Source organism: Poecilia latipinna, unplaced genomic scaffold (assembly GCF_001443285.1).
Source record: "Poecilia latipinna isolate Pla-1442-1.1 unplaced genomic scaffold, P_latipinna-1.0 Scaffold566, whole genome shotgun sequence".
Classification (NCBI taxonomy): Eukaryota; Metazoa; Chordata; class Actinopteri; order Cyprinodontiformes; family Poeciliidae; genus Poecilia; species Poecilia latipinna.
Window position 1 is genome coordinate 92217 of NW_015113182.1, and position 21167 is coordinate 113383.

General features: G+C 37.5%; 1 protein-coding gene across 4 annotated transcripts in view; it reads left to right on the forward strand.

Moving 5' to 3' along the window:
• Positions 1 to 2009: 2009 nt before the first annotated feature.
• ncalda (neurocalcin delta a) overlaps positions 2010 to 21167 on the forward strand; it is a 72471-nt gene continuing 53313 nt past the window's right edge. Inside the window, exons 1-2 of one of the 4 annotated variants that reach the window (XM_015041723.1) lie at positions 2010 to 2232; positions 6293 to 6406. The gene's annotated coding sequence lies outside the window, so the exon portion shown is untranslated. Of the gene's footprint in view, positions 2233 to 6292; positions 6407 to 17243; positions 17305 to 21167 lie in introns of those variants that run through there. The other 3 variants (XM_015041727.1, XM_015041722.1, XM_015041726.1) reach the window with 3 other exon arrangements.

The window sequence follows — 21167 nt, forward strand, 5'->3', positions numbered from 1 at the left end:
TCTGGTGTTAAAGTGAAAAATATTAAAAATCATTGCAGGGTTCTGTGCATTATGTTTTTATCAGCATATCACATTAAATACATACTATGAGGATAATTAATTAAAAACACATTTTTCTGTTAACTCTTTTTTTTAACATCAACTAGAAGGTTTAATTTGAGAAATTGTTCAAGCAGATTACTGTTCAGTTTCATGCCAGAATATTCTACATTGCTGTTTTTAATAACATTAATATTTATTTAATAGTAAATTTCTATGATGATGAACATTGCTATTTTTGGCTGGATAAAGGACTATTAAAAGACTGTATGAAGAATTATTATTTGTTAAAATCAGAGAAAAAGGTAGAAGAAAAAACGTTTCTGGAAAACGCAGAAAAGGTTCAAATTGTGAATGTTTTGCTGATGAATATACCATTTTGGATCATAACATTTTGCATGTTTAATGTATGTAAATGAATGGACATAAATTACTCCAGATTTTTGGATTTAGATACAGCAAGTAGCAACAGTCTTAATATGTAATCTACGCAAAATAATTTAGAAAGTCAGTTTTGGTGAAGCCTTTTGTTTTGGCATGCAACTCTTTTGACAATTGTACTCAAGAAGACAACCTCTGAAATAGTAATACTCCTTTATTCCAACAAGAGGACATGTGAATATTTTCCAGAACAACCACAGTTAAAAAGCCCAGGTGACAAATCATATCTCCCTTTCTGAAAGAAACGTCAGTGGCAAGAAAAGCCTCATATTGTTCTGATTAGAGAATAATATGAGCTTAATATTAAACCCATGCAGATCTATTCATTGTCTTCTGCTTACTGTAAAGCTGTTAAAAAACAAGGTAAAGAGGAAACCAAGGTTTTGAGACAGAAAAAAAAATCAAATCTTGAGTATTCCTCATTTTGGTGATTAGATTTAAGAGGGAGACGTTCAGATTGTACGTGATACTCCATCGCCACCTGGTGGGATTGGAAAAGTAGACAAGTGTGTAACACACTAAGATAGCTCTAGAATATAAAATAGAAACAAGTCAGTGCCTGTTTTATGGATCTCAATAAAACCAAGAGATCCAACTTCTTCTGATGCCAAAACAATCTTTCAAAAGTTGTCATGTACAACCAGCCTATGTTTCCCTGTCATAAAACTGAAGAGGTCTGTTGGCTAAAGAGATTTTAAATAGATTCCTGTCAGCAGCTAAACTCACATCTCAGTTTTATTACCATTTGACGCTTAGCCAAATAAGATGGTCCAGAAATAAACCTCAATCAACACTTTATATGAAGGCTTTTTAGTCTGAGGAACCTCTGGATCAGGACTGAACTGGGCTTTATGATACTGAATTAGTATTATATGTTTTGGGTTGTGCCAGATTGATTTGACTACACACTTACTGGCCACTTGTTAGGCACAACACCATGTTGGACCCCCATTTGCTTTTAGAATCTACTCATGCTTTTTTAAATCATCAATAAAGAAGCCGTCTGGTTGTAAAATATTGATTATTAAGAAGTACAAAACAGTTTATTTAGGAAAATTATTGTCAAACTGCAAATAAACTAAAAAGAAATGCATTGCTTTCATTTGATGCTGAAGAAGTTGAATGAATGTTATTTAGTCATTAATTGAGCCAACCATACCGTTTACCTTTACATATTTCTTTCCCTATTGAAACACACTTTACACAAATTACATTTCTCTACACTTTTTACTGTAAATATTGAGGTTTTTAAGAAAAATGAAACTTTCTTATTAAGAGTAATATTTCATAAGATTCACAAATAAAATTCATATTGTTTTAGTTATCGTTTATATCTCAATTGTCCAGCAGATGGCAATCGAGTATAACTATAGAAACCACACGGCAAAGGGCAAGTAAAAGCAAAACCCGAGGAGGTCTCACTCCTTTATTTTTCTGAATACCAGAAATTACACATGGTCGTAACTTATACATATTATATATTAAAAGGGTAGGATTTAAGAAGAAAGCATAAAATTATGGTTCTTGTTACATTCGGCCTCGGCAAGACCCCAAATAATTTAAACGGTCTTAACTGCTCGGACCGGAAGAGGAACCAGTTTTTCCCACAAGCAGAACATCTTCTGTACGATGTGTTGGCTCTAACTAACTCCAAAAACACTGACACTTGTGGACACATGTGTAGCCTCGTATCGGTCTGCAGAAGTGCCGAGCCAGCGGTGGAAGAAGAGGGTCACATTTGTTTTCCAAGGGGTAAGTCACCTGTGCGAAGACGGCAGGGAGCTGCGTTTATTCAGCGTTTAGACGTGTTGCTGGTCCTCAATATTAATACAACAAAAAGAGTTAGCAAAATGAAGTAAATGGGTTCTCTTCACTTCATTGAAGGAAAAAAAAAAAAACAGCCCCTGACATTTTTCATAGATAGTTTCCATTACATTGTTTTGGTGCAGCATGTACGGTGCAACAAAGTTATTAACGTTCCTTCTGAACGACGTTCATAAAACCATTAACGCATTAGCTTGCTAAGCTAATTGCAGTTTCTGTTTAGAAATTTTGTCTCCGACCGACTGGATGCAGGAGACTTGATGGTAACCTCGATATTGTTCCGCTGTTGTTACATAGACCCTGCTGCATTTGTCAACATGTAGCTGTTCTGTTAGTAGCATAAACACACAGCATGGATTTACAACCCTGTTCTGTAAGATCGAAAGTTCAGAAGATCTTTGGCTGAATGTTCGTGGGAATGTTCACAATGTTCATATCAAACAAAACAAAGACACGTCTTCTACTTATGTTCTTATGTTTTCTATTTCTGGAACGACTGTTCTGGTTGCATAAACCCTTTTACTTAGCTTTAGAAAAACTTTTTCAAACACCGAACATTATCCCATGTTGAATTTACATAATCCAAACAGTTCCCGTAATAGAAGTGCCTTTTCAGACTCTGTGAATTTGATGCAGTTAGTATGATGTTTAGGTAAGTGTTCTTTATTCTGTACTTTATATACTTCACATTCTATAATACCTTCAGCAAGTACTAATTTTTGATGTACGAAGAACGTTTCCATGTCTATCAATGCCTTATAGAACTGCCTGTAGCAGAGATAACTTGTTAGATACTCAGTAGATTTTGTATCTGATTTGGTCAGTCTCTCACTTCATTGCAGAGACAGTTCAGACCATTTTTCTTTACAACATACCTACATACCATACCGTTTAGGTACACCTTTGCAGATTAGAACCCCTTTTGTCTTCAGAACCTCCCCAATTCCTTGTGGCACTGGATCAACAAGATGTTGGAACCAGTCACTAAAAATTTTGGTCCATGTTATATGATCTCATTTCTGAGCAGCTGCAAATTCATTGGCTACAGATTCCATCATGTTCCATGTTCATGTTCCATGGTCCTTTGTTGGGTTGAGATTTGGTGACTGTAGAGGCCATTGGAGTTCTCATTGGCATGAAGGAAGAAAGAAAGCAGTTTAAGATTATTTAAACTCTGTAAGATATTGCCAGTCTGTTATTGCTCCATGTTGGTAAGGTTGTGTGAATGGTAGACTCTGCGGTCTTCTCTTGCAGTAGTCCATTTGCTTCAACTGCCGCGTTTCCTCTGAGCGGTGCAAAACGAGTCGAGCACTTTACGGTCCGGTGTATTGGACTCTCACTGGTCTGGCAGGTTGCAACCCAAACCCCAAACATGGCATTTGGGTTGCAACCAAACTAGTGTTAGTGTGACAACAAATATGATGCACTAGTATATCTTATGCCTGTGACAAGCAGTCATGTTTTAATGTCCCCCAGTCGATGGACTATGGATGGTGTTTTCTGATGCTAGTAGCACCACCCTAACTGTGCCGTACTATTGTCCTGTGGATCTCCAACTGAAGGGGCCCATAGTAGCGTTTTGCACTCACTTCTCGCTCAGTAGAAATGAAGAATTAGTCTTTTTCAGCAAGTCATCTACATGGTGATATGGATTGAGTTACTTGGCTGATTTAATATTTCTGTTTCAATCAGACAGGTGAACCCAATAAAATGACTGGCGACCATATGCTCCAATTATTGGATATTTTGCAGACATTTATTCATGACCAGCTCTCTCAAAGTCCCAACACAATTTCGATAATGTTGAGGTCTGGACTTTGACTGTGCCATATTAACATCTTGACCCTGGTCCTCTGTTTGCAAAACAAGCCCAAATATCGCCTCTCTAACACCATGCTTAACAGTTGTTAAGGGAAGTTTCTGCAGATAAATTGGCTTGTTTTTTCTAAACATGTCACTGTGGATTTTGGCCAAAAATCTCTACTTTAGTCCCATCTGTTCAAAATACATTCTCCAGAAGTCTTGGCAATCATTCAGACACAACTTTACAAATCAAAGTTGCGCTGCCATATTCTGTTTAGAGAGAACAGACTTTTTCCTGGGAACTCTTGGACACAAGCCAGACTTGTTCTGTAGCATCTTGTCATGGAGTTTAACATTTACGAGGTTAAGTGAGGCCCTCAGAGTCCGGGATTGAGCTCAGAGATTGTTTTACAGATTTTTTTTTAGCATTTCTCTTTCTCTCTCAAGTTGAGATGAATTTACTGGGATCTCCACTAAAGGACAGATTGGTTGGCTGAGTTTTTTTGTTTTGTTTTGTTTTGTTTTTATACACATAGAAGGAAAATGTTGAAAACATAGAGATGTTAAGGTATGTTTGATAAAACATCCTCATCGTATTAGTTTGTCCACCAGAGAGCACTGACAGGACAGCTTCATAAGTGTCCCACTCACTGTGCAATTTTAGCACTTCTCAGCTTAAAAAAAAAAGAGATGGCACTTATAAAAATTTTACTCAATCAAGTAATTTTTAAATTCTGATAACAGCAATCATAGGCTTGCTTAAAAATGCAGTTTTGTGCAGATTTACATTGAGACAAATATCCCATATTTATTGGAGCTTTGCAATGAAATTTCACTCAATGTGTGCATTTTAAATCTACAGCTGAGTGACAGTAAAGACTATCTATGTTTAATATAATGCTAAAGTAGTTAAATTTGCAACATCTTATAGTAAATTTACAACAAGATGATGTCCATCTGTTTGTCCACTGACCTTTGTCTGCTAATTAAATAATTATACAAGGTTATCAGAAATTCTTCCAAATAATAATCTGAAGTGTGTGGCGTTTTATTGTTTTGAACCTTTTTGAGTTAATACTCCATAGAACCACCTTTTAATGTAATTACAGCTACATTGTTGTGATGTTTCTGTCAGATTTGAATATATACAGAATGACACATTGACCCATGCTCTCCTGTAAAATGGTTGAAGCTCAGTCAGATTTGATGGACAGAGTCTGTGATCATTTTTTTAAGTGTTTGCCAAAAATCCTCTATTAGACTTGGGTCTGGACTTGAACTGTGTCATTCTAAGTAAGGTTGCATCGATTCCAGTTTTTTCGCTGATTACCAATCATTAGAAAACTCTACCTCCTGATTCCGATTTTAGCCGATACCATTTTTTTTGTCTGGAAAATCACTAAATTGGCAGAAGTGAGTGACTATTGTTAACTGCGCATTCACAGGCATGATCTGGTGGGTGGGTCTGTCTCACAGCAGAGCAGAAAGAGTGGCTGATTTTCAGACCTCTGTAGAGTTGGATATGATCGGTGGATAAGGTGGGTTTCTCATAATCATACGATTCCCAGCCTCCTAAACTCCCAAGAAAGTTGATCTGCTTTAACTTCAGACTGAGAAAAAATGTTGTGCGTTTTTATTTGGTGTATGTAAACTTCTGGTTTCAATTGTACACAACAGGAATTAACAAGGGTAAACTCTTTAGTGTGGATGTAGCAGTTTGTGTAACTTGTTTTGCTTTAGGGGTCAAACAAGCTGCACATCAACAGACTGTTTCAGACAGACATAATCAGTTATCAGTGATGAACAGCTTTTATTAATATCAACAGGGCCAGTTTATCTTCATGATAAATCTACAGCTGAGACAATGTATTCAGTAGTATAAATCGCACTGTTGATAAATACGAATTCTTCCATGTTTCTTATGATGTATTGATTTTTGTTTTTAGCTCATGTAGTTTACCTTAACATAAATAAAATCCTGTCAGATCTGAGAAGTTTTAACTTTCATAAAACATCTAGATGGTATGAAGATAGAATGCGTGTAATAATAATGGGTTTGTATTATTTGCATCATTATTTGCATGCTATCCTTAGGTCACATGTAAGTGAGGAGACATAGAGAACAATTTTACTTATAAATTGATCCATTCCCATTTAGAATGTTTTCATATATATTTTGTCTCAGGTGTGGCCAGTGTTCACAGAGAGTTGTTGACGGTGAAGCAAGGACTTCCAGAAAGCGTTCTCCTGCAGCCTTGAAGCACAGACTTATTCAGCACATGTCCACACACGACAACTGGTAAGCAACAGAACCACATCAGTGGATTTCAGGGTGAGAATTATGCCAGACCTCTTGTGACTAGCTTAACAGCACATACATGAGGGTGATTGACAGCACTAAGACCCTCCTACTGGCTCTGATTGGTTGTTTCTGACAGGAAGTGGTGGGTTTCTTCAGATAGCTTGTAGGACCACAGAAAGGAGGCAGAGGAGTTTGATCTTTTTCACGGATTATCTATCTCATATTCTACTGTCAGGATATTGACAGTTTTAACAAAGATGTTCAAAACATATTTTTATTAGTTTTCTATACAGCATGAAACATGCAAAAATCTCTGACACCGCTGTCACCAAGTTCCCACACACATCTCGACACTCCACCAATTCTTTTTTGTTTGTTTTTTGTCTGAAATGTTCCTAAATCTAGCAAGAAAGTTGCTGAGTTGGTAACAGTGTGGTGACCGTTGTTAACTACAAATGTGCAGACCTCACCTGGTGTCTGTCAGTCAGCCAAACCTCTCGCAGCAGAGCAGAAGAGAACAGTGGTTGATGGTTAGACCTTCCTGAGGTATATGATCAGTGGATAAGATCGGCTTCACATGTGAGTATCGACCAATCACCGATTTCCCTAAATTAAGCAAATCGGCACCAGTAAAGCGGCTGGCCAATAAATCTGTGTATCCCTAAGTGAAACTACTAATATTTTTTTGAGATGCAGAACAAAATATTTGAAATCTACAATCATATGTCAACCATGTCTTAGAAAAATGATGTTCACTCAGTCTGAATTCCACATTTATGTGTTTTTATTTAAAAATCTCATCTTGATAACAGTATGTGAGTCATCCTGCTCAATACTGGACATATGGTACTGCCACTAAAACCCATAATAAACAGTCATTAGCTTTTCTTACCAATACCACGGAGTCTTAGAGAGGTATGAGCTTGTCTCAACCCGGGTATAAAACATGGACCTTAAGTTACAGAACTAAACCTGCACTGCAGCAGAATTGGACCACTCAATCTTTTATGCAATATGCCTAGAAGTTGGCTTGCTTGTTTTGCTCTAAAGCTCATATTCCTTATCTCACACAGCCTTAGTGTGGGAAACGCTTTCAACATTTGTCTTCCAGTTTTCCCAGGATGGATAGCCTAGATTGTTTGCATTCTTCATTGAAACCAAGGATGCAGCTATGCTGCAGTCCTCTGCTCCCACAAGAATATTTGTGAGTCTAATGACAGACACAGATTACAGATTTTTTATTATTTGTCATGACAGTATTTGTTGGCGTGCTCCTTTTAAATGTTAACGTCACAGGATGAAAGAATGCGGGCAGAACAAGAAGCAAAGAAATCCAAGAATGAAATCTGAAATTTGAAGAGAATCCTGAAACTGCTCATCCAACTTTTTGTGTGATCAAACTTCATTATAGATCCTTGTAGAGTCACAGAGCTGTCAAACAACACCTTCGTCCTGTGGTTCAGAGAGCCGTGCAGTTGTTGTCTTGTGGTTCTGTTCTGCTTCACACCCCTGTGGGTTTGTGGCTTGGATCAAACACGTTCATCATTTGTCAGCGTGTTGTTGCCCATGGATAAAGTGATGAGAGCTTCACTCTAAAAACAAGCTGTGCTACCCTCAGCTTCTATTAAAAGACCTTGCACGCCACACCCTGCAGCCTTTACATTAACAGAGGGGTGGATTTATAGAGCAACATGACATAAACTGTTCATCATAGTTTAATACAGAGTGCAGACACAGTTCCATTAAATAGTATTTGCATCCACACAGATTCTATTTTAACTGCATTAATGAGAGCAAATTAGAGCAAATGTTTTTCAAACCAATGTCCAAATATTGCTTCCCCCTCAATTGTTAAGTGCTTTTAGAGATCTTTTAGACTACTTCGGGTTTGTCAGATAGGTTCTGTTGTAATAACTTCCTAACTTTGCTGGTTAGGCGGTAAGGTGGTGACAAGCAAAATTAAATAAAAGAAATTGTCTAATTACGGTTAATTCATTATTTAACAATTGAGTTGCTCTGGCAGAAACAAAAATCTCTGTCTGGACCATTAAATATAACAATTATAGCAACAGTAAGCAACACTTAAACATTAACCAGCAGCATACTGTGACCGTTCTTATCCGTGCTGCATGAAGCCGACTCCTGCGTCGCTGACACGTGATGAAAACCAGCCATGAGCCTTCACTCCCGGCGCTCATACCTCCACCCCGTTCTGTTATTGTATTTATTCACCAATTAAATAAATATCATTTAAAATGAAATAAAAATAATAGTAGCTGTTGCACTGTGTGCAGAACATTATAAGCAAGCAAAGTTGTGAAAAACAGAACTGCTCTCACTAATAGAGTCTCGATTCCTATGTTTCAGGGTGAAGAACCTTTTAAAAATATCAGATTGTTCGTGAATGCCACATTATTGTGGAAATAAAAGATAGTAATACATACAACATGTTATATTATGGTTTCTTTCAGCTAAAAGAATAATTATTTTTTCTTGGGTGTTAAAGCTAATAGGTGCAGTTAGTCAGCGCGGGGCACCAGTGCGGGCAGGCCCAGATCTGTGTGCCAGTCACATGCTATGTAATATAATCTGTTTCTAAAAACAATAAAAGTTCTGAAGCTCTCCCAATGAGAAACTTGTTTAAGGTCACTTAGAATTACCTAAATGTATTTCTATTTTCTAAATGCCACAAAAATGAGAAAATATGTAGTTAGAAGTAATTATGATTCTGTTTCAGAGCGTAACCATTTTGTACTATGTCTTTAAATATAATGAGCTATCTTACGACATAACTGTCTATTGGCTAGGTGCAGAGACTTTGAACCAACATTGACCAACATCAGTGTTTGACATCACAAATGCTCTTCTTGAAGAACAGTCAAAAGGTCCTATAAACACAGCTCTAACAGAACAGTTGAAACTGCTGTAGCTTCAAAGAGTGGGCCAGCTTTACATTAAGTCATGTGGATTAGCAGTTTTATGTCAGTAAAGTCCCTTTGTGTGGCATCACCTCAACACCATTCACAATCTAAGTTTGTGCAGAAATTGACATCCTGGCTAGTTCAACCTGAGGTCAGACACCAACACTCAAAAGCTGCTTAGCACTTTACAGGCCTTGGTGAGCAAATGGTCATGAAAGTTACATCAGCTGAAGTATGGTTGGCTGGAGACTGCTGCTAGGACTGTCATGTTGCATCAGATAAAAAAAAATATAAAATAAAACTTTTGGACAGCCAAAGTGGAAATGTTGAGCTTGAGAGAACGATATAGTATGAACACATCCTCCCAGCTGTGAAGCACGGTGGTTTGCAAAAACAGTCAAGGTGTTACAGTGACCACATTGAAACTAAAAGAAGGTTGAGGAAGAGTTGATCATGAAAGCTGTACAGAGATAAAAACATACACAACATTTGGTTAAGGTGTTGCATGATGCAGATACACTTGAAAACAGAAGCTTACATGTACTCTATAAAAAGACACACCTTTGTATTTAATACTTTCTGATGTTAAATCAGGCTTCTCTTGGTTTAGTCTGAAATAGCCCCGGCCCCCATTTGAGATCAGAAGATGCTAAAGAACATGTCGTGATTAATACACCGCTCAAGTGTCCCCTCTCTCCGTCGCCTTTCATCGGCAGCCAGCAGCAAGCAGGTCATCAGACCAGATCATAAAATTTAACATTCCCTTTGCTAAGTTCACGTCCAAAATAATTCTTCTTAAAATAATGACTTGACATTTGCACTTATAATTTAGACTTTCTTTTCATTTTATTCATTTTATGTGAAGATGTTTTTTAAGTGTAAATTTCAACTTGTTTAAGTACTTTAAACACTTGCTCACTAAGTTACCTGTGTTCTGCTTCAGTTAAATAACTTTATGTTTACTGGGCTGTTAATGAAATATTGTATTAGTCTATGTTGCCTTATTGGACAGTGATTTAAAAATTACAAGGTTGAAAATGTGGGTCCACTTGAGAAAAAAACTTTGGTGCACCAGTGCAACCGGTGCAAAAAGTTTGTCTACAGTCCTAAATGACCATCATTACATTTGAAGGAACATCCTTACAACTATGAAGTAGCATCGGTAACACTTTATATGAAGGGGGGTGAATAAGACTGTCATGACACTTTCATAAACATGACATAGCATCTGTCATAAACATATAAGCATCTTCTCATTAACCAATAAATCATTACTGTTTAAACTTTACCTTTAATAACATAAAGATACCTAATTTTTAAAGTGCAATCAGTAATACTTTTAGAACAAATTGATATCGGTAATGATTTCTTGGTTCATGTCAAGTTGTCATAACAACAACATTTTGAATAATGTCAACTTTGTATTAAAAGTGTCATAATTTACCAAATGACGCTTTATGACAACAGTCATAAATATTCATGAAGGCTTATTCATTTTCATGAATTCACCCCCTTCAAATAAAGCGCTACCGTAGCATCATATTGTGGAACTGGTGCATATCAAATAATGGTCAGTGGACATGCAGCTAATGTCACACTTATGCAGGAAAAGTGAAGGGGTTTTTATCAGGCTTCACTGTATGCAAATGAAAGGAAAAATCTTTTTTTTTTTTTTTTTTTTTTTTACTGAAAAGCTCATATGAAATTTATGATTATATTATGACTGGCTGGCCTGTGTGAAGTAATGTGTGTGAAAATACACTTTCAGATTGCAGATGACTGCTAGCTGACTTTTGGCTTTGTGATTGGTCTCACGCCATTCTCCGACCTGTGAAAAGTCATGGCAATCCACTGTCAATCTGTCATACGTTAGATCATAGATGACTTTAAACATGACGACAGATTGGAGTTCAAAGGCTGCATTGTGTAGGATTTTCTGATTTTTCAATACAATCCTTCCCACTGTAACTGGTTCGGACTCTGGTAGAGTTCTTCTCCAATCTGTTTTTTTCATTGTAGAAAGTGTTTAAGGTAGTCGAGAACTTGCTGAAACATTAATCAACCTTGACATACTTTTTGATATAAACTGGAGAGAACTTGAAGACATTTATGGAGAACATGTGTTTGTCTTTATGATGCGGCACTGTACATTGTAATAGCGTTGGCACCCGCAATTTCAACAATTTTTTTTTTTTCTTTGGACCGCAGACTTATCGTTTCCTAATCACTCTGCTGTGCGTAGGCGGCACAAATGTGACTCTTCTTTAGATCCATATGGTTTAGGTCTGAAGAGTTTACAGTTACACTCTGAGGGCTTTTTCATCATATTTACTTCGAGAAATCATCTTTGATTTAGCACTTCATCTTTTACTGCACCCATCTGTCTGGATGCTTGAAAAACAACATTGCTCACTGGCTTTTCAAAATGTCAGCTGTACTCACCAGCTGGCTTTAATAACTCAAGTCAGCATGTATATGTCTGTCTCTGTCAGCCTTACCATTCTTCCGTAACATTAGATCAAAATGCAGAATTCGACTGTCGGTGTCAAACATCATGAGCTCCACATTATATATTTCCATCCATGTTTTTTTCACTAAAATGTTCAGTACCGTTTACTTAGTTACACTTAGTTAAACAGTTAAAAGCTACTACTTATACTGTAAAAATAACCCACAAAAGTACTTGTTGTACATGGTTTTGTGACAACTGGAGCTACATTCAGGAGAATATAGTGTGAGTGACTCCTCACAAATTGTATTATTTAGAATTTTTTAGTCTGTGGTTTAATTTATCCGATATGCAGCAAGCATAAACCAAGCTTACGCTAGCTTTGCAAGTCGAGGGAGTGATGTGATGATGACTTACGGTTTGTGCAACCAGTTATCTATACAATTCAAAATCATAAACATGACACAAAAAAAATCGCCTCTTGATTTCTAGGTTGACAGCCGATTTCATCAGGTAATACGTCACATTAAGAAGGTGACAATTTACATTTGAACCGGTGCGTTTGCTTAAATCTGACAAACTTATAAAAATTGGTCAACTGTAACTATGACAACCACCCATTTTGATTCTGTTTGTCCATCAAAGAAAACATGATGCAGAAATCACCAGAATCACAATAATTGCACAAAAAAAGAAAACTGCTTACTTATACGTTTTACTGGAAAAAGGGGAACCAAGCTTCAAACATCTTGTCCAACAACTGAATACCATACTCTGTACTACTTCTTCTTCAACTTGTCTTTGCTGTCACTGTTACTGGTGTATAAAAAAATCTTAGAAAAAACACGACTTAGCCTGGTGGGGGAGCAAGTAAAGCCTGGTGGCCCACCAGGCTTATAATACACTGGGTAAAACCCAGTACTTACTCAAGGGGACACAACACCTTTTTATGTTTTTGACATACATTTCTATACAACATTTTTATTTGTATATAGCAAAATTGAAAACATGTATCCTTTTCCATTACACACTACCTTGTGTCACAGAAACTCCTTCCAAAAAAACCTAGAATTTAATGGCTATTTAATGGCAACCAAAACCAGAAAAAGTTCAGCATGCAGCAAAGGATGTGACATTTTTGAAATGACAGTTTTGTTAGAGGGACTGCAATGAGTAGGATCCAAACCACAACAGCCACGAGTGAGGGAGCAAAAGAGAATGACGGGGGGTGGGTGGGTGGAGGGGCTACATGTGGGAGGTAACCACAGCGAACATAGAAGGCAACACATTGCGGCCTCAGCCCAGTTTTCTGGAGCAGATGAGCGAATGAACAAGCAAGCGCGTGTCGTCCAGACACCCACTCTGCCTGGGCCGGTGTCCAAGGAGATTATAAAGACATTGTTACATCTTTCTCTGTTCGCCTCTCAGTGCATTATGTTGTTTTTAACACCGTTTTAAGATGCATCCAAGGATGTGTTTTTTTACACGAGCTTTTGAAAAGGGATCCATCCCACTCACCATTACTATATAGCAACCAGACTTACGTCATCGCTTCAGAAGAGCAGTGACGGCTTATTCTAATGTGCCCACCAAAGCTGATGTTGAGTTTGATATTTAGTAAAACAGACAGGTCACTTAACTGATGGCGGCAGGGCTCACTTTGCACCGGCCAGACTTTGTTCAAAACATCGTTAGGGAATGGTTGAGGGATTTGATGTGTGAGTTAGGTCCTTTGACACAGCGGCGTGAAGAATGTGTCTGAAACAATGTCCCTTAGGGAAGAATCTCCCCTGTGTGACAGCTGCATAGGCTGGCAGAAGGGATTTGCTTAGTGGTCAGCAATTTGTTCTTCATTTTCATAAAATGTACCAGTCATATGCCTAATTTTCATGTCTGGTGTCATTTTTCCACACAGCATCCCTAAATGATCCATGACTTTCATGCTACAGAAATAAGCAGGAAAAGAAAGTGACAAAGTTCAAGAGAAAATACCATGAAAAGAGGAGCACAATCAACATCAACTAGTTTAATCTGCAGTGCTGCTGTTTCTTTTATGTTTAATGTTATCTTCCTCATTTCAGCAGTTATACAGTCCCTCTTCCATTTCAATCCCGGTCATTACTCGGTCTTCCTGCTCAGGCGACGTAGCTAACGATGCCTCATATAATGCATGAATGCAAACACTTGCACAAGCTGGAAGAGCTTTTTAACGTTTGCTCGTTCTCTGTGCAAATGATCTTGTGTTTCAGCTTTCACACCTGATTCCGCAGCTTTTGCTTTACCCCCAATACGCACCAAACATGTTGCCATGGTGCCAGTAAAAGGCTGTGGTTTCCCTGGTGTGACATTTTGTTCAAAGACAACACGAGCTCTCCAAACTCTTTGCTTGTCAGTGTCTCAGTGCATTTATTTCCTTTATGTCTTTGCTCTCACCGCTGTGCTCAGACTGAAGCCATATGTCTCCACAGGGGATCACACCACTTCTTTAGTGGCTTTTAGAAACCGAAAAACAACACACTGTAATTTCTACCAAAAAAAAATTAAATACAGTAAATTACTAAGTGGTGAAATGGCCACTGTAGATAGCTGTTTTGTTTTTTTTGGCTTACTTAAATGGCTTTGAGATGATGTAATGGCATTAAGACCAAAGTCTGGAAAACAACGCTGGCTTCCATAATGGATTTTTAGATCTAATTTTAGTTGCTGTGTCCTGCTTTTCCCTTTTTTCTCTGAGTAATTTTGTTATTGAGCCAAAAGTTGCATTCCATGTATGGTCGTTAGACGGGCCAACTCCTAGAGCATTAATGTTTGCTTTAGTCGCAAATGGTGTGTGAAATATGGTCACACTTGGGACAGTCTTTGGTGTCTACATTCTGCTTTTATCTGAAGATGTTCTGTTTTCACTCATGGGACTATAAAAGACCTGTTTACCTAAACCAGCTCTTACAAAACCAGAGGAACAGTCTGGTTTTTAAAGCATCAGTGGATTAAAGCAGCCATTACTGTCATGTGTTTTATTTTACACTCTTGCTGGTTTTTTCTCTCTGCGTGGTGCAAGGTAGGGAATGTAACCCACAATATCTCATAAAAACATGGCTAGGAATACAGATTCTCTCAAATAAGGGTTGCCCATTTTATCAAAATGAACTTCCATTTTAAAATCACCTTGTGCTATATCAGTATTGATGCTTTTAAGCTAATTGGGCTTTGTTGACACAGCTCTACACACCTCAAAGCAATAACTGAGCCTTTGAAATGTCTATTGAAATACTTGTGAGACTTCTTTGTAGTGACTATACATTCTTGTATGGTTTCTTAATATTTTCACAGTATCAGAAATGTGTATTGTTTTATTTATGTTCAGCATAATAAGGAGAGGGACAAGGGCTTTAACTAGTCCCAAAAGACCATACTGTCTTCCTCTGCCAATAACTAGCAACAAACCTTTTTTTTCTGTCAGCAATGTATTTGAAATTCAGCATTTTTAGTAGTGTTTGGAAGATTCACTGTAATACAGACCGCTACAAGAGATCTTTCATGACAACAGCCATCACCGTCTACAATAACTCTCTGAAGACTTTCAATTAATGAGTTACAACAACATTTAATTTCCCTTTGGGATCAATAAAGTATTTTTGAATTGAATTGAATAAACTAAGGTTTAAGACCTAATATTGTTTTTTGGTTTGTCATTCATTACAGTGGACACAACAAGAGCTTGTGAGATGTCTTTCATAATCAGAGTAGAAAGTACTTTAAGCAAGATACCCTGATACATTGATTCCATTATCAATGTTAGACACTCCTATTTTGAAATAGCAAAGGAAAAAGCTCTAAAGTTCTCTTGTTGTACTGACTGAACTGACTTAATACTGCATATTATACCAGCTGACCTAATCTAGTAAGCAAGATGCTTGCGTGGCAGTATTTTGGGTGCTTGGTATAAAAGTTAGATATTGATACTGTTAAGTTCTGGGTCTGCCTCCAAAACCTCCAAAGAAAGATGCCCAGAAGGATTCCTGATCAGATGCCCGAGCCATCTCACCCAGGTCCTTTTGATGTGGATACAAACTCCTACCACCGCTGCCCAGAATGTTGACCACAACATTTACTACACTGGTTACAAATGCCACAAAACACAGTTTTGTGATTGGTAAACTGCATTTGACAAAACAAAAAAAAAAAAAAATGAGATTCTTAGACTTTTAGTTCTTGTGACGCTATCTCCATGCATTGTCTCTTGATCATGTGTCATGTGTCATACGCCTGTCACGGTAACAAATTTTGCTGGATGATAAATTATCCCAGAAGTTATTGTGACAAACGATAACATTGTTTTTTAAAGACCACTTTCAAGTAATGTAATATAATGGTATAATAATGCAAGAACACATTCTCAAATATTAATAAACTTTAAATTCTAATGAACATTTAACACTGAAACTGGAAGACATTATAAATGTTAAAAATAAATAACAAGAACAAGTAAAATGACAAAATTGTCCTTCAAACAAAGGGCTGCTTAAGTCACCGCACTGAAGACTTTTACCAACCAGTTTTTGGTGAAAAGATAGAAAAAGCTCTTAAATTAATGAGTTACAACGAGAAATAATGCAAATGAAAGTTGTACTAGTTTTAATTTAGAATATAATTAATTGATTTATTGTGACAGGTATAGCCATGTTTGAAAAAAAAAGGAAACCTACACACAATTTTTTCTTCTTTGGCAGTGTTATGGCAAAGCGTGTGTAATTCACACAAGGTGGATTGTCAATGTCCCTGCAGAGTTTGCTGTTAGCAAGCTGTGCTGGGTCTAAAGAGTTGGGTTATGTAAGAGAACCAGGAGAGGTAAAAAGGACAAAACATTCAAGAGCTGTTTTGTTCCTCAGTTGGCAGAAACATAAGAGAGGGATGTTCTATTACTGTTCCCTGATGCATTCCTCTTATGGGAGGATGCTTCAGTTACAGATTGAAGGCATCCTACAGTGGAACCAGTTATCCTGTTAGGCATGAAACGACAGAGGAAACTCAGAAATCAAGACAAGACAAGATTTTTATGAGATTTGTCTAAAAAACAAGAATTACTGTACCCAGTACAGTAAGGGCAAAAAATAATACTGCAGTTACTACAAAGAGCATATTCAGATTCTAAGGAAAGTGCAACTAAGAATAATTAAAAATGATCAGGTGATTATCTGATGCGTCATCTCCTTTTCAGCAAAGACAAAAATCTTTGCTTAAATGAGCATAAACCAAATTTTGTTGTTTCTATCAACCTTTCCTTTCTATTTCACTCTTCGTTTTTCAATTCGGTACCCAAAACACTGCTGCCACGTTTAGTACGGCGGATACTTTGATGAGCTTTTTTTTTTTTTTTTTTTTTTTCCAGTCCCACTGAACTAATCATTAGCATGATTTTTAAACTTTTAAACTTGTTTAACTTCTTGGTTGTGTTCTGTTTTCCCTCATGTCTAAGTGTGAGGTGGGAAAGGTAGTGGTCCTGCTGTAAGCCCAGGAGAAGACAGGTTTGTACACCAAACTAATATATCTCTGTCATTTCTCTTACTCTCAACAATTATTTTCTTATTCACTGCTGAATAAGATAAAAAAAAAAAAAACTTGAACAGCAATAGAGTAACACTACAATTATTCTGCTTATCAGATCCTGATCCTGATTGTTGTTAGAAGGTCCTGAGTTTGAATCTGGGCTTGGGGTCTTTCTGCATGGACTTTACATATCCTCTCCAGTAGTACAGCTGCTTCCACAGTCCAGATATAATAATTTGTCTTGCTGCAGTCAGCTCACCCAGGACAGATGTTGGTGCCAGATGTAAACGGGATACAAGGCTCAGGGTCAATAAGAAGGATATCAGTACTGTTATACAATTTTAGAGTGATGACCCGATTCAGTTTCTGTATTTGAAGCGAGCATTATGGTGAAAAGCTGATGCACTGACTGGGTTTGTGTCTTTCTGCTGACCCTACTGACTTAAATAAAAACAACTGATGTAATATAAACGCCAACACTAAATCCTGAGTTCAACATCTGTCAAAATCCTATGTCTCTTAAGCTATTCTTTAGTAGGGTTGTTGTAAACAATTATTTTTATAATCGCGTAACCCATTTATTATTCTGACGATTAATCCAGTAATTGCATTTTTAAAAATTGTTCTGTTCTGTAGTAGCTTGTTAAGCTGGTAAAACAAAAATTCCTGAAAAAAAAAAAGCTAAAAAAAAAAAAAAAAAAAATCAGTTCCTTTGTTTAGTAAGAAAACAGTTTACTTCTTAAAATGCAAAAAGCTTGAAACTTCACTTTTAGTCTCAAGTTTGAAGCATGAAAAACTTTTTTCTTGAATTGTAAAAACAGATTTGAAATCAAATTAAAATTAAAAATCAAACCTCAATAGAGGCCTTAGTAAACTCTTCCTTTTATATTACAGTTGTCTTTCAGCCTCAAGTTTGAAGTATAACTTTTATGTTTAAAAAAAGTTTTATCTGTCATTGCTCTTCTTGAACAGCATGCTGTGCTTGCCAAAAAGTATTTCTGTGAACATGCATAATCTGCCAGATTCTGTATTAACAGTCACAGATAAAAGTTTTTTTTGCAAAAGAAACAAAAACGACATCTGTTAGCAGCCACGAACGAGCTTAATGCATGTAGTGAATGTTTCCTGCATCATCGAAGACGTGTTCTTGTGAAACGTCAGTTCCATTTTGTAGTGTATGCACTGAGTTGTGCTGTCTTTTCTCTTTAGTTTAAAGTGATGCCACACTTTTGACACTTTTTGTCACTTTCTTGGTGGAACTTTTTCTTGTCCCTTGCTGTCTTCCTCCATAGGTGGTAATAACACTTAGCATTAATCAATGCTTTCTCTGTGCGATGCACAGAGAAAGTTGTGCATCACAAATAATCATCCGGCCAGAAAAAGGCATACTAAATTGTAAGACATAATTTAATGTAGCCTTGAGACAGATAATTTGCAATTATAATGCCCTGATCATATTTATAGATAATCAGACGATTATCTTTTTTTATTGTGTCATTTTGTGTCACAAATAAAGTTTAAACCTACAGATAAGTGTGAATTTGCTAAAGGTGTGTAATGGGCTCTATGGCTGTTGAATGGTCTGCAGTGTAACTGTCCTGTTGACCTTGGGCATTGTTGTTTCCCATGATGCTGCTTTGAGCCAGAGGAAGCCCAGTGTGATTTGAGTTCCCAGGCTCCCAGATCTCTCCAAACATAAACTGTTACACACAGTCACACACACGTACACACGCACACACACATGCACTCATAAGTCAGAAACAAATATGTCTCTGTGTATGTGTCTGTTTATATTACAAACATTAAAAGAGATAGATGGCTAGAACATCCTTTGCTCTTTGATGCCCATATGTTCTCGTAGCCGTAGCTCCACACACTGGGAGCAGCTCACAGCTGCTGCTTGTCCGCTGCATGTAAAAAGGCCATACTGACACTCACACATGAAGTCACCCAGGTTGTCTGTGAAGTCTCTGGCCAGATTGGATGAAGATTTTAAGTGAAAACTGAATCTAGTCATGACTGCTTCAGAGATGATGCACATCATTCACTCACCTGTTTGAATCAGTGCAAATCAGTTTTCACATCCCCATTTCTGGTCATTTAAAGGAATTTATGATTTTTAAGTGTTGTCTTTTTTGTAGACAACACTTGTACCTAAATATGTGAGATGTTAGCTGTTAGCTCTTTGTGTTTATTTGCAGATGGAGCGGGTTGATTACATACTTTCTAATACTTGTAATTAGGGGTGGGCTTTGAAGAATAGCTCTTTGAAGAACCTGTATTGATATGAGTTACAACATTTAATTTCCCTTTGGGATCGATAAAGTATTTTTTAATTTGAATTTAAATTTGAATGGGCTCAAAGTTTGATCATGATATTTTGTGATAACAAACATGACAATGAGAGCTATTTATTATTATTAATAATAATAATAATAATAATGATAAACTATCCTGGGCTGCACAGTGGCGCAGTTTGTAGAGCTGTTGCCTTGCAGCAAGCAGGTCATGGGTTCAATTCCCAGCCTGGGGTCTTTCTACATGGAGTTTGCATGTTCTCCCTGTGCATTCATGGGCTCTCTCTGGGTACTCCAGCTTCCTCCTACAGTCCAAAAACATGACTGTCAGGTTAATTGGTCTCTCTAAATTCTCCCTGTGTGTGCATGGTTGTGTGTCCTGTCTGTCTCTGTGTTGCCTGGCGACCTGTCCAGGGTGACCTCACCCCGATTGTTAGCTGGAGATAGGCACCAGCACCCCTCCTGACCCCACTAGGGACAAGGGTGTATAGAAAATGGATGGATGTTACTTTGGGTGTTTCCTCTGTTCTGTATTAAAGCAGTGTCTGCTACACACTGTTTAAAACTTTGTAGTCGCTGTGTTGAAATGCTACAAAGCTGAGAACCTCATTGTGAATTCAGCGCACCACTGGCACAACACATCAGTGCATGATTCTTGCAACGTAGTGTAATGTAAACTTATAGACTTTTAACCCCTGACTTTAACGAGGTGTTGAGGGAACCAAACTGCTTTCTGAGTCACAGCTCACTGAGTGAAAAAAGGTAGATCAGGTGTAAATCAGGTGTTACACACTGAGAACTGAGTCTCTCTAGAGATTTGTTGGTTTTTCAAAAAGATTATTCAAAGAGCTGGTATTTAAATCTTATTATGATTGTGGTGGTGCAGTGGCATTTTCATACATGATAGTTTGGTAGACTCAGTTTGATTGGGGGCCAAAATTGCAACATTTGTTCCATTTTCAGCTGGCGAGGTTCACTTTCACACTGCACTGCATGAAATGAACCAAACCCTTTAAGCAACCTGTTCCCGCTATAGCCTATCGTGGTGCTGCACCAAGTACCACTGAAGAAAACCAGAAAAAACATCTGAAGAAGTGTGCATTTTCTCCAGAAAATGTGAACATAAATGGAGTGCAGTCAGATTTTAGCGGTTGTAGGATTTCCTATTTTGTCTCTGGTAAAAGACCAGAATCTATTTCTCCCACCATTACTAGACTCAGGCCTTTGCTTAGGCTATACTTACCCAGATTGCCCCTTGCTGTGGTCTGCTTCCTGCTTTTGGAGCAGTCTCTGGTCCCCTTCGCATTGAACCCTAACCAGAGTTCACTTCATCCGAACAGAGACCGAGGTTCTTTTGGTCCACATCAGAGTTCGATTAAGCATTCACACCTCCCCGAGCGAACTGGGCTTTCTACAGAAACAGACTGGAGTTTGATTAAAGCAGACTGAACAGGGCTGATGTGAAGACTGTCATCTTAGTTTATTTTATAATCTAATCGTTTTTGACACATTTCTTACATAATCTTTAACATACATATGCTACA